Source organism: Nycticebus coucang, chromosome 6, assembly GCF_027406575.1.
Source record: "Nycticebus coucang isolate mNycCou1 chromosome 6, mNycCou1.pri, whole genome shotgun sequence".
Classification (NCBI taxonomy): Eukaryota; Metazoa; Chordata; class Mammalia; order Primates; family Lorisidae; genus Nycticebus; species Nycticebus coucang.
The window spans coordinates 57,239,202-57,252,307 of record NC_069785.1 but is presented as its reverse complement, the minus strand read 5'-3'; the positions used below and the strand labels follow the sequence as shown (position 1 = coordinate 57,252,307).

Sequence of the window (13,106 nt, the reverse complement as noted above, 5' to 3'; positions counted from 1 at the left end):
CCATTTCCATGAGATGCCGTCCTATCTTAGCAATGGCAGCTTCCCTGTTCCTTGACATGATACCAGAAGATCCACCACCAAATTGCATGAGTTGTCTGATTTTCATTGACTTTTCTCATTCTGTGTTCCCAGCATGTACCATTGCTTTCCAGCATCGAAAAGACACATAACCCAGGAGGTGAGATGTTCATAGGTTGGGCCTGGAAATGGCACCTATCATTCCTATTCATATTTTGTTTGCTAGAACACAGTGATGTGGTCCCACCAAGATGTGAGGGATGCTGAGGCACGAGGCCCGGCTACGTGTACCTAAGGAGAAGAAATGTGTTTGGTTGACAGGTGGCCAATTCCTTATACAACCTCAATGTCTATATTTATATTACAATATTAATAATCAAATAGTGGGTCAACAAATAGCTTTTTAAAAAGAGACAAAGTTTAGTGTACTGATATAGGATAATTTCTAAAATGTTTTAAATATGTAAAAATTGAATATGAAAATATTAATTTCTAATACGTTTAAATATGACAGACTGTGTTTATCAAGTTAGCATCTCCCCCTCACCCCCCCCAAGACAATAAAAAAAGATATTTGCAGGGCGGTGCCTGTAGCTCAAAGGGGTAGGGCACCGGCCCCATATGCCAGAGGTGGCAGGTTCAAACCCAACCCTGGCCAAAAACTGCAAAAAAATAAAATAAAAAAGATAATTGCAGAGGATATCTCTGGAAGTATTCACAAGAAACTTGCAGTAGTGATTGCCTTTTCACTTGCTGTGGACCGAGTGTTGTTCTGCTGGTGAACTTGGGGAAGGAAGTAGGGAGTTTGGAGAAATAAACTTTCTCTTTAAATTGAGTTGACTGACTTATCTCAACCTCATGGATGACTACAGAATGTGGTTTGTTCCTGGACTGGTGGAAGCTGACCCTGAGATCAGCCCCTGAAGTGATTCCTGCAGAGCCTCTGGTCTGAAAGCTGTCACATCATGGATGATGCGAGGATGCTGGATCCATTGCAAAGTGACTCAGTGGGGGCAGAGAACTATTAATATATTTATCACCACAGGTATTAGGTATTGCTTTTTAAAACCCTTTTGTTTGTTTAATCATATGTTGTCCATCTTTTAAATTTTATTTGTGCTCATGTGTTGTATTCATAGGTAGACTCTCTTATTTTTGAAAAATTTCCAAACTAGATACAGTTTGTATAGAGAACGTAGGTAGTAAAAATTAAATCTAATTAGACTATAGGTGAAAGGCCTGAAGAGTTACACATGGCAAATAAGCATGTGAAATATTCAACATCTTAGCCATTAGGGAAATAAAAATTAAAACCAAAATGAGATACCACTACCCACCCATCAAAATGGCTAAACTGAAAAAAATTAATTGGTGATTAACCCCAAAATGCTAGAAAAGATGCACAGAAGATGGATCACTTGTTGCTGGTGGAATGTAAAATGGTACAAAAATATAATCTGGTGTCATACAAAAATGTGTACATGAATGTTTATAGCAATAACTCATTAAAGATTATTTTTAAATTTTTACTTGTGATAAAATACAGTATAAAATTTGTGATCTTAACCATTTTTAAGCATGCAGTTAAGTAGTGTTAAGTATATTCACCTTGTTGTGCACCCAGTCTCTAGGACATTTTAATCTTACCAAACGGAATCTCTAAACCTATTAAAACAGCTCCCCATTTCTCCCACCTTTCCACTCTCTGACAACCATTATTCTACTTTCTGTTTCTACCCATTTGACTACTCTATCCTTTATTAGATAAATGAAATTATACAATATTTGTCTCTTTGTTACTGGCTTATTTTACTTAGTGTGATGTTTTCAAAGCCAGGCACATTGTAGCATGCGTAAGAATTTCTTTCACTTTTAAGGCTGAGTAATATTCCACTGTGTGTGTATGTGTGTGTGTGTGTAGTTTTTTCATCTGTTGAGGCACATGTGGGTTGTTTACAATTTTTGGATTTTATGACTATAGCTGCTATCAACAATCTCACACAAGTCTTTGTGTGGATAAGTGTTTTTGATTTCTCTCAGATAAAAACCTAAAAGTGGAATGATGACTCCTTTCTACGGTAGATACCTGTTTAAATTATAAGGAAATTGCCACACTGTTTTTCTTTTCTTTTTTCTTTATTTTTAGGCTGGCATTTGGCTGGGTAGAGGCGGCTAAGGGTAATATGGGGTATAGGTATTTCAAATGATCAATAACGTGTGATATTCCCCCTTCTCTCCCTGTTTCTTACCTCATCATCTCTGCACTTTACCCAAGCCTTTTCTTTATTTCCTTCTTTAATTTTTCCTCCAGTTCCTACTGGTTTTGTTGTGTTTTTTTAAATCTAATAAAATAGAAAATACCTTGAAAAAACAAAGAAAAAAAGAAAAGAACATGTGATCCAGGTTGGATAGGGAAGGAAGGGAGGTTAGGTGGAGATGGCTAGGTAGGTTAAAATGAAGGGATCCCACGATTGGAGAATGCAGAGACAGAAAAACCAGATTGGTAGGAGCCACACTGTTTTTCAAAGTGGTTATACCACTTTATTTCCCATCAGTAGTGTGTGAGGATACCAGTTACTTTGTAACTTCATCAAAATCTGATGTTCAGTATTTTTAATTTTAGACATTCTAATAGAGGTGGTGGTATCTCTTTGTGGTTTTACATTTGTATTTCCTTAATGACTAATAATATGGAGCATCATTTTATGTGCTTTCTTATTGCATATCTATTTCTTGGTGAAATGTTCATATTTTTTGCCCATTTAAACAATTAGATTCTTTTTCTTATTACTGAGTTTTCTTTCTATATGGTAGATATGAGTCCTTTATTAGACACAAATACATTGCAAATATTGATCTTTATAGTCTCTTAAAAGCATCTTCTGAAGAACAGGAGTTCTTAATTTTGATGTCTTTCAATTTCTCATTTTAAAATGGATTTTGCTTTTTGTGTCGCATCTAAGCATCACTGGCAAACTCAAAGTCAAAAAGGTCTTTGCCTATGATTTTTCCTAGAAGTTTTATGGTTTTTAGGTTTACATTTAGGTCCATAAACTATATAGAGTTAACTTTTGTATATGGTGAGAAGTGTGGATCAAAGCTTATTAATTTTTACAAGTAGATACCCAATTGTTATAGCACTATTTGTTGAAAAAATTCCATTTCCCATTGCGTTGCCTTCACATGATTGTCAAAAATTGGTTCTTTGTATATGTGTGGGCCTAATTTTTGGACTTTATCTTCTGCTTCATTGGCCCTTTCTGATTATTTTGACACTGATACCACAGTTTCTTGGTAATTGTAGGCCTATAATAAGTTTTGAAGTCAAGAAATGGAAGTCCTCCAACTTTGTTCTTTTTTCTACAGTGGAAAGTAACAAGCTGATTCTAAAATTAGAGTGTAAAGGACCTACAATAACCAAAACAACTTTGAAAAAGAACAAAGTTGAAGGACGTTTTAACAATATTGATCTATTTGACTGTTGGCCACAGTCTATCTTTCCATTTGTTTTGGTCTTCTCAAATTTCTCTCAGCAAAATTTCGTAATTTTTCTTGTACAGGTTTTGTGCATAATTTGTCAGATTTTATCCTAAGTATTTCCTGTTATTTTTTTATTTTTAAATTATTTTACTCTGTTTATACTTAAATCACATTTAAAATGGCAAAACGGCTGTCAGACAAGATACACCTGTCATGCAAAGAAAAATAAGTTGATTTCACAAAGCTTGAGAAGAAAAATACCACAGTAACACAAGGATGACTGCAGCGATCTCTGCCAACAGCGAGGTGGGTAGGAAGGAAGGCTGCTCCACAGTAGGTGGTCTAACACCACTAGTGTTTCCTTAGGGGTATTTCCTAATATGCTTGGTAAGCAGATCATGTAACACAGATGTTAAGTGGAGCTGGGTGACATTTCTGCAGAGTAAATTCCTGAGCAAGTTTTACAAAGCTCTTTCACCTATGACAAAGGGTTGCCGAATCATGATTCTGCAATGTAATCCCATAAATAGACACCCAGGTAAATTTTACAATCAGTGAAATTCTTAGGCCAAAAAATAAACAGCCACACAAATCAAACTTACACACTGTGAACTAAAATGAAGCCCGTGGTAGGGTTTCCAAAAGAATCAGCAAGGAAGATTATTCAAACAGAAGATCCTTATCCTTCTCTTCAGCCAGAAGATTAGCAGGCTCCATCACCTCCCCAGCTGCTCTCCGTTGTTCCAACTCCTTCTCAGACTTTTCCTTGAGAATCCTTTTCTTTTCCTGTATTTTCTGTAACCTGTAGAACTCTTCTCGCTCTCTCTCATCCAGCTCTGTGATGATATAAGCAAGGGTACGTTCAATCTGGGGAATCATGACATGTTCAATGGCATTTACACGCCTATTGGTTATCTTAATAGCTTCATCCAAAGTAACAAAGGAAGTCTGCAGCGAAGCCAGTTCCACAAGTAGTTCCACTGCTTTGGCATAATTCCTCTTTAATTTAGCCAATTGTCCCCCACCTCTGGCTAGACCAGTCAGTTCATAACTGTCAGTTCCTTCATATCTTTCTTCGCTCGAATTTTCACTTGGGCTTTATTTACATTTTGGGTAACTGTAGTGCTGAAATCCCCTGCTGTGAACTTGGCCTCAGCTAATGAAAAGGCTGCTTCTCTCATCACTTCACCCATCAACATTTTAGTCTCTATTATCTTCTTTAGGATCTGTCGAAATCAAAGAGTTAAGGCATCGGAGTTTTTCTTCAGGAGGTTTCGACCTGTCTGTGCTCCTTTTAAACGAGCCTTCATGATGGTCTGTGCCGTTCGCGAGGGAAAGATTTCAATTCGGTCTTTGCCCAACCTTGTGACGATCTAAGGTCCCAGTCTGGGTAATCGTGGCTGCCACAGCTCCGGGACCGGCCGCCCCAGACACTTCCTCTGCCCGAGTCAGCGGGTTGTGTCACTTGACTCCTCGCGCTGCTGAGGCAGCAGGCATCAGTATTCCCTGTTTTTGATGCTATTTTAAATGACATTGTTTGTTAAAATGTCAACTTTCAATTTATTGTTGGTATAGAGAAATATAATTGATTTTTGTATATTCATCTTGTATTCTTTAACTTCTTAAACTCCATAGGAATATAAGTGTTTGTAGATTTCTTCTTTGCATATTTTTGTTTGGTGATTATGTCAGGGTAATACTAGCTTTATAAAATAAATTGGGAAGTTTTTTTCCCTATTCAATTTTCTGGAAGAGTTTGTATAGAGGTTTTTTTTTTTTTTTTTCCCTTTATTAAACCTTTGGTAGAATTCACTAATGAAGACAAACGGGGCTGAATTTTCTTTGTGAAAGATTTTAAACTTCAAATTCAATTTTTAAAATATGGGACTATCCAAGTTACATCTTTCTTCTTGAGCAAACTGTGATAATTTATCTCTTTCAAGGAATTTTTCCATTTAATTTTCCATTGTCAAATTTATTGGCATGTAGTTATTCACACTACTCCCCTGTTATCTTTTAATCACCATAGAATCATTAGTAGAAAAGCCCTTATATTTCTATTATTAGTAATTTCTTTTTTCTCTCTTTGATCAGTTTGGCTAGATGTTTATCAATTTTATTGATCTGCTCAAACAACCAGCTTTGGTCTTATTGATTTTTCTCTCTTGTGTTTCTATTTGTATTTCATTAATTTCTATTCTAATTAAAAAAATTTATTGTGTATATTTAAGGTATATAACATGATGTTACACACAAATAATAAAAAGATCATCATAGTGAGGCAAATTAACACATCCATCCTCTCTCATAGTTACCCATTTTCTTTTCATGGCAATAGCAGCTGAAATCTATTCATTTAACACGGATCCCAAATACATTACAATTTTATTACGGACCGTCCTCATGTCATACATTAGATCTCCAGACTTGTTCACCCTACATAACTGCTACTTTGCATCCTCTCAACTGCATCTCTTTATTTCCTCCACATCATACCTCTCCTTTCCCTCTACCACTGGTGACCACCATTTTCTGCTTAATTTTTTTAAGGTTCCACATATAAGTGAGATCATGTAGTATTTTTTTGTATATGTCTGTCTTATTTCACTTAGTATAATGTCCTCAAAGCTCATCCATGTGGCAAGATCTTGTTCTTTTTTAGGAATAGATAATATTCCATTATCTATATATCTATATCTACAATTATCTCTCTCTCTATATATGTATATCTTATAGTTTCTTTATATGTTCATCCATTGACAAATACTTAATTTATTTCCATATTATGGCTATTATAGATAATGCTGCAATAAACATGGAGGGGCAGGTGTGTTTACAAGGCAGTGATTTCATTTCCTTTGGAAATATATCCTGAAGTAGAATTGCTGCATCATACGGTAGTTGTATTTTTAATTTTCTTAGAAAACCTCAGTCCACACTGTTTTCCAAAGTTGAAAACAGTACCAATCTATATTTCCACCAACAGCATGCAAGCGATCTCTTTTTGTCATACCCTCAGCGATATCTTTTTACCTTTGATAATAGCCACCCTAATAGGTGCAAGGTGACATCTCATACTGGTTTTGATTTGTATTTCCCTGATGATTAATGATGTCATTTGTTCTGATCTTTAATATTTCTTCTTTTCTGCTTCATCAAAGTTTAATTTGCTTTTCCCCCAGTTTTCTTAAGGTAGTTGATTGAAATCATTCTTCTTTTCTTCTTTTGTATTTAGTGCTGTGAAATTCTCACTATTGCTTTTGCTGTATCCTACAAATTTTAATATATTATATTATCATTTTTATTTAGTTAAAACTATCTTCTAATTTTATTTTTGATGTCTAAATCTGTGGTGGGTTTAGGCATGTATTATTTAATTTTTAAATATTTAGAGATTTTTCCAGATGTTTTTCTGTTATTAATTTTTAGTTTAATATGTATAACATGTATCTATATTTAATGCTTTCAAATTTTTTGAGCTTTGTTTTATGGCCCAGGCTGTGGTTTACCTTGGTAAATGTTTCTGTGTACTTGAGAAGAATGTGTATATTATTTAGACAAATGTGTTGGGTAGAGTGTCCTATAAACATAAATTAGACCATGTCAATTGACTGTGTTTAAGTCTACTATATCCTTACTGATTTTGTATCTTTTTAATTATTGAGGGTAATGAATAATATTGAATCTCTGGCTGTAATTGTAGATTTGTTCATTTCTCATTTTAGTTCATTTATTTTGAAGCTTTATTATTAAGTGTAAGAATTTAGAAATTTTATGTTCTCTTAATTGATCATTTATCATTATGTAATGATCCTTTCTGTGCTTGTTTGCAATGATATAGGCTTTGTCTGGTATTCAGCATAACCATTACAGTTTTTTTTTTTATTAAATCATAGCTGTGTACATTGATATAATCATGGGGCATCATTCACTAGCTTCACAGACCGTTTATCAAGTTTCACATATACCCTTGTAAGATGCACCGCTGGTGTAATCCCACCAATCCCCCATAACCATTACAGTTTTGAGCGCTATTAGAAGCATGTCTTTTTTTCCAATTCTTTTACTTTTGACTTTTTGTGTCTTTATTTTTTTTAATTTCAGGTTAATGTGAGGATACAACTAACTAGTTTACAATATTTGCATGTATTAGGCATAGTCCCTGTTGTAGTTGTGTTCTGCACCCAAAAGGTGTGCCAATACCCTTACATTGTGTCCATTAAGTGGAAACACACCAGTCCTCTCCCATCCTTCCCTCTTTCCCTTCCCTAATTCCCCCTCCCTCCATCCTGAATTGAATTGAGTTTTTCTGTTATGTGAGCATGTGTTAAATCATCTGTTAGCTTCAAAAGATATTTGCTTTTTCAGTCTTGTGATACTTTACCAAGAAGAATGTGTTTTAACTACATCCACCTTAATACGAAAGATGTAAAGTCTCTATCTTTTTTAATGGCTGAATAGTGTTCCATGATATACATATACCGGGGTTTGTTAATCAGTTCCTGGGTTGATGGGCATTTAGGTTGTGACCACATCTTGGAAATTAAAAATTCAGCTGTAATAAACAATCTAATGCAAATGTCTCTCTGATAAAATGATTTTTTTTTTCCTTCTGGTTAGATGCTCAGTAATGGAATTGCAGAATCAAATGAGAGGTCTAATTTGAGTTCTTTGAGGATTCTCCATACTTCTTTCCAAAGAGGCTGTATTAGTTTGCAGTCCCAGTGACAGTGGAAAAGTTTTCCCCTCTCTCCATAGCCCCACTAGCATCTGCAACTTTGGGACTTTGTGATGTGGGCCATTCTCACTCGGGTTAAGTGATATGTCAGGGTGGTTTTGATTTGGATTTCTCTGATGATTAGGGATGATGAGCATTTTTCATATGTTTCTTAGCCATTCATCTGTCTTCCTCGGAAGGTTCTGTTCATGTCTCCTGCCCAGTGATACACTGGATTATTTATTCTTTCTTTGTTGGTTAATTTGAGTTCTCTGTAGATTCCAGTTATCAACTCTATCTTTTCCCATTCTGAAGGTGGTCTTTTTGCTTTACTTGTTGTGTCCTTAGCTGTGCAGAAGCTTTTTAGTTTAATTAAGTCTCATTTGTTTATTTCTGTTGTTGCAATTGCTACAGACGTCTTCTTCATAAAAATCTTTCCCCAGGCCAACATCCTCAAGAATTTTTCCCACACATTCTTCTATGATTTTTATCATTACATGTCTGAGACTTATTTATTTTTATTTTTTTTATCTATAAAGGTTTTATTGTGCACAGAGGGGAGGGGCATTCAGTCTTTCTTGGCAGCTGCTTTCCTCATGGTGGCCAGGATGTTGCTCAGCTCCTCTTGCTTCCGATTAGCATGGATGTGTGTCCCCTCTCTTTTCCTGATGAACTTGAGGGCCTGTTTGTCCTTGGAGACCTTAACCAATTCCATGGCATGCCGCTCATATGGGCAAAGCCACACACCTGTTGGATCATGTCTTGCAAGAACTTTGTGTGTTTGGTGAAGTGCCTGCTGGCAGTGTCTGTGCCTTGGTTTGCTCATGTTCTTGATCACCTTGTAGCCCTTGCTGAGACCCACAGCCATGGGGTAGTGCAGCATGGCCGTGGACAGCAGCTGGAAACCCTGATGGCTGCTGTGGTGGAAGACCATATCTTACATTTAAATCTTTTGTCCATCTTGAGTCAATTTTTATAAGTGGTGAAATGTGTGGGTCCAGTTTCAGTCTTTTATATGTGGTTATCCAGTTCTCCCAGGGTCATTTATTGAATAGGGTTTATTTCCCTCAATGTATGCTTTTGTTTGGTTTATCAAAAATTAGGTGGCTGTAAGAGACAGGTTTCATGTCTTGGTTTTCTATCTGATTCTATATGTCTATGTCTCTATTTTTGTGCCAATACCATGCTGTTTTGATTACTGTAGACTTGTAATATAACCTAAAATCTGGTTGAGTAATGCCTCCATCTTTGTTTTTATTACTTAGAGTTGCCCTGGCTATATGATTTTTTTTTTTTTTTGGTTCCATATGAAATGAAGAACTATTTTTTTTAAGTTCTTCAAAGTGTGATGTTGGTATTTTAATGGGCATTGTATTGACGCTGCAGATTGCTTTGGGTACTATAGACATTTTAATAATGTTGATTCTTTCCAGCCAAGAGCATGGTATGTTCTTCTATTTGTTAATGTCTTCTACTATTTCCTTTCTTAGGGTTTCATAATTCTCTTTGTAGAAGTCCTTCACCTCTTTCATTAGGTATATTTCTAGATATTTCATTTTCTTGGAAGCTACTATGAATAGAACTGTGTCCTTGATTATCTTCTCAGTTTGGCTGTTATTGGTATATATGAAGGCTACTGATTTGTGGACATTGATTCTATACCATGAGACATTACTGTATTTCTTCATCACCTCCAGGAGTCTTGTGTTTGAGTCTCGGGGGTTTTCTATAAGATCATATCATCAGCAAAGAATGAGAGTTTGTCCTCCTCTACCTCCATTTGGATGCCCTTTATATCCTTCTCTTGCCTGATCACATTGGCTAGAACTTCCAGAACTGTGTTGAGTAGTAGTGGCATTAGAGAACATCATTAACTGGTTTCAGTTTTACTCTATTCAGCATGATATTAGCTCTGGGTTTGTCATAGATGGCGTCCATCAGCTTAAGAAATGTTCCACTTGTACCTACATTGTTAAGTGTTGTTGTTAGAAAAGAATGCTAAATTTTATCAAATGCTTTTTCTGCGTCTAGTGAGAGGATCATATAGTTTTTGTTTTTGCTTCTATTGATATGGTAAATTACATTTATGGATTTGCATATGTTAAACCAGCCTTGCATCCCTGGGATAAAGCCTACTAGATTGTGATGTATAATTTTTTTTTTTTTAAACGTGTAGCTGTACTCTATTAGCTAAGATTTTGTTGAGTATTTTTGCACTGGTATGCATTAGTGAAATTGGTCTGCAGTTCTCCTTTTTCAGTTGGGTCCTTTTCTGGTTTTGGAATCAAGGTATGTTTGCTTCATAGAATGTGTTGGGGAAGGTTTCTTCCTTCTCAATGTTTTGGAATAGGTACAGTACTATGGGTACAAGCTCTTCTTTGAAGGTTTGATAGACATCTGTTGTGAAGTCAAAAATAAGCCAGGTCTTTTTGTTGTTGTTGGAAGATTTTTGTTGTTGTTGTTGTTGTTGTTTCTTTGATCTCAGTGCTTGATGTTGTTCTCTTCAAGAGATTTATTTCTTCCAGATTAAGTCTAGGGTGATGGTGTGATTCCAGGTATTGATTGGTCCATTTCCTCTACATTGTCAAATTTCTGGGCGTAGAGTTTCTTCCAGGAGTCAAAGATAATCTCTTGTATCTCAGCGGTATGGGTTGTTATTTCCCATTTTTTGAGATTTTTCTTTTTTTTCTATTTTTCTTTCTCCATTTTCCTAGTTTAAATATAATTTCCCATTGTTGCCTTTTTCAATAATTAGAACTTCATTTTTGCTAGTGTTTCTGCCCCTATTATTTGGTTTTCCCCCCAATTTTATCCCATAAAGTTTTCTGTTTGCTTGTTTTGGTTTGATTTATAGCATTTTTGTCTTTCCTTTCTACTTGGTGGAGGCGGGGTATTGTGTCCAATCGGGCTAGCAAAGAGCTGCTGACCTCAAGGGAATCATCAAACCCGGCACCCCCAGAGGTTTTTTTTTTTTTTTTTTAAGGTTGTGTCAAAGTACTGTACTGTACACCTATATTGCTCTGTCTCCTCCTTTCTGTGCCTCTCTTCTTTTTGTCAATATTCCCCTTTTACTCACCCCCTCTCCTTTCTCTTTTTTCTTTCCTTTATCCCTTCTTGCTCTTCAACCTTTTCATCCTTCTGGACCTGACCAAAAGGACTCATCGAAACCCTAGTCCACAGGCATGGCAACTGAAAGAGCAAGAGGAAGTGAAAGGAAAATTAGGGCAAGGAAACAGATAAAAGAAATCACTCATGAGGAAGAATCAGCATAAAACTCCAGGAAACACGAAGAACCACTCCAAAGCAACCCTTCCAAGGGGCCATAAGGTAGCTACTGCACAGGATTCCACCTATAAAGAAATGTTAGGAATGACAGAAAGGGAATTAAGAATAAACATGATGAAAACAATGAAGGAAATTATGGAAACAATGAAGGAAACTGCTAATAAAGTGGAAAATAACCAAAAGGAAATCCAAAAACAGAAAAATAAGAGATGAACGATATGAAGAATATAGAAGGATATAGCAGAGCTGAAGGAACTGAAGTAGTCAATTAGGGAACTTAAAGATGAGATAGAAAGTATCAGCAACAGGTTAGACCATGCAGAAGAAAGAATTTTGGAGGTAGAGGACAAAGTTCTTGAGATAAGTCAGTTACTTAAAGACGCAGAAAAGAAGAGAGAGAAAGCAGAATGTTCACTGATGGAATTATGGGACTTTATGAAGCGTTCCAACATATGAGTTATAGGAATCCCAGAAGGGGAAGAAGAATGCCCCAGAGGAATGGAAGCCATACTAGAGAATATTATAAATGAAAATTTCCCAAATATCACCAAAGATTCTGGCATACTCCTTTCAGAGGGATATCAGACCCCCGGTCATCTCAACTCTGACTGAGCTTCTCCAAGACACATTGTGATGTACCTATCCTAAGTAAAGACAAAAGAAAAGATTCTTTAAGCTGCCAGGAGTCAGTTCCAGTTGACTTCAGGGGCAAATCCATCAGAGTGACCGCAGACTTCTCTAATGAAACTTTCCAAGCAAGAAGACAAAGATTAATGATTGTCTTTAATCTACTTTTAATCTACTTAAACAGAACAATTTCGAGCCAAGAATTCTATATCCTGCTAAGCTAAGCTTTAAAATTGACGGAGACTCATTTTTCTTAGTCCGGGGTCAGGCGCACGTTTGAATAGAAGTAGAGCTCCCCTTGGAATGCTCAGCTCAAAGGACCTTACTGATGGTAGGGTGGGATGAAATACGTCCCTCTGCGAAGCCAATATGGAAGTGAAGTTCCAGCATTTCATAACCTTTCCTGAGGAATTCAACTGCCTACCAGGGTGAACACAGGAGCATCTTCTTTCTGAATACCATTGGGAAGGCTTTGGAGTTGAGAGGTACTGTTACCAGAAACCTGCTTGTTGGCACAAAGGTCTAGCATTTTGTCTGGAACCCAAGAATAGATCTGAGAGGGAAGCTTAGCCCTCTTCAACCCTACTCTGAAATTAGAGGTCTGAGGAAAGAACAAGGTGCATATAAATGCTAAACAAGCACTGGCTTTTGACATAAGCAGCAGTAAGACAATTGCAAGTCATCAACACCAGACTTCCTCACTACAGCTTTAATTGGGCAACAGACTGATCTAACAATATTCCTCCTGAGAGACCAACTATGGACTGCTATACATTTGAGTGTCTTCATGCCTCTGATTTACCTTCTGGAACCTAGTTGTAATACATTTCAACATTCATTTCCACCCCTGAGTATGGATTACATGTGATAAGCAGGAATAAATCTCCATTCCTACGTTTATAGATCCTCATTTTTCAAGTGGATAACTTAAGAGACCATCAGAAATAGAATTCTCTAAGTATTTTATTGTGCAACCTAG

At 36.3% G+C, this 13,106-nt stretch overlaps 2 pseudogenes across 1 annotated transcript; both read right to left on the bottom strand.

The window, feature by feature from the left end:
- Positions 1-3,982: 3,982 nt before the first annotated feature.
- LOC128588691 (V-type proton ATPase subunit D-like) lies at positions 3,983-6,027 on the bottom strand (annotated as a pseudogene). Its single transcript, XR_008380809.1, has 2 exons — positions 5,995-6,027; positions 3,983-4,871 (listed from the first exon to the last, which is right to left on the bottom strand). The product of XR_008380809.1 is annotated as a V-type proton ATPase subunit D-like (transcript).
- Positions 6,028-8,783: 2,756 nt separating this feature from the next.
- On the bottom strand, positions 8,784-9,149 carry LOC128588690 (60S ribosomal protein L36-like; annotated as a pseudogene).
- Positions 9,150-13,106: the final 3,957 nt, after the last annotated feature.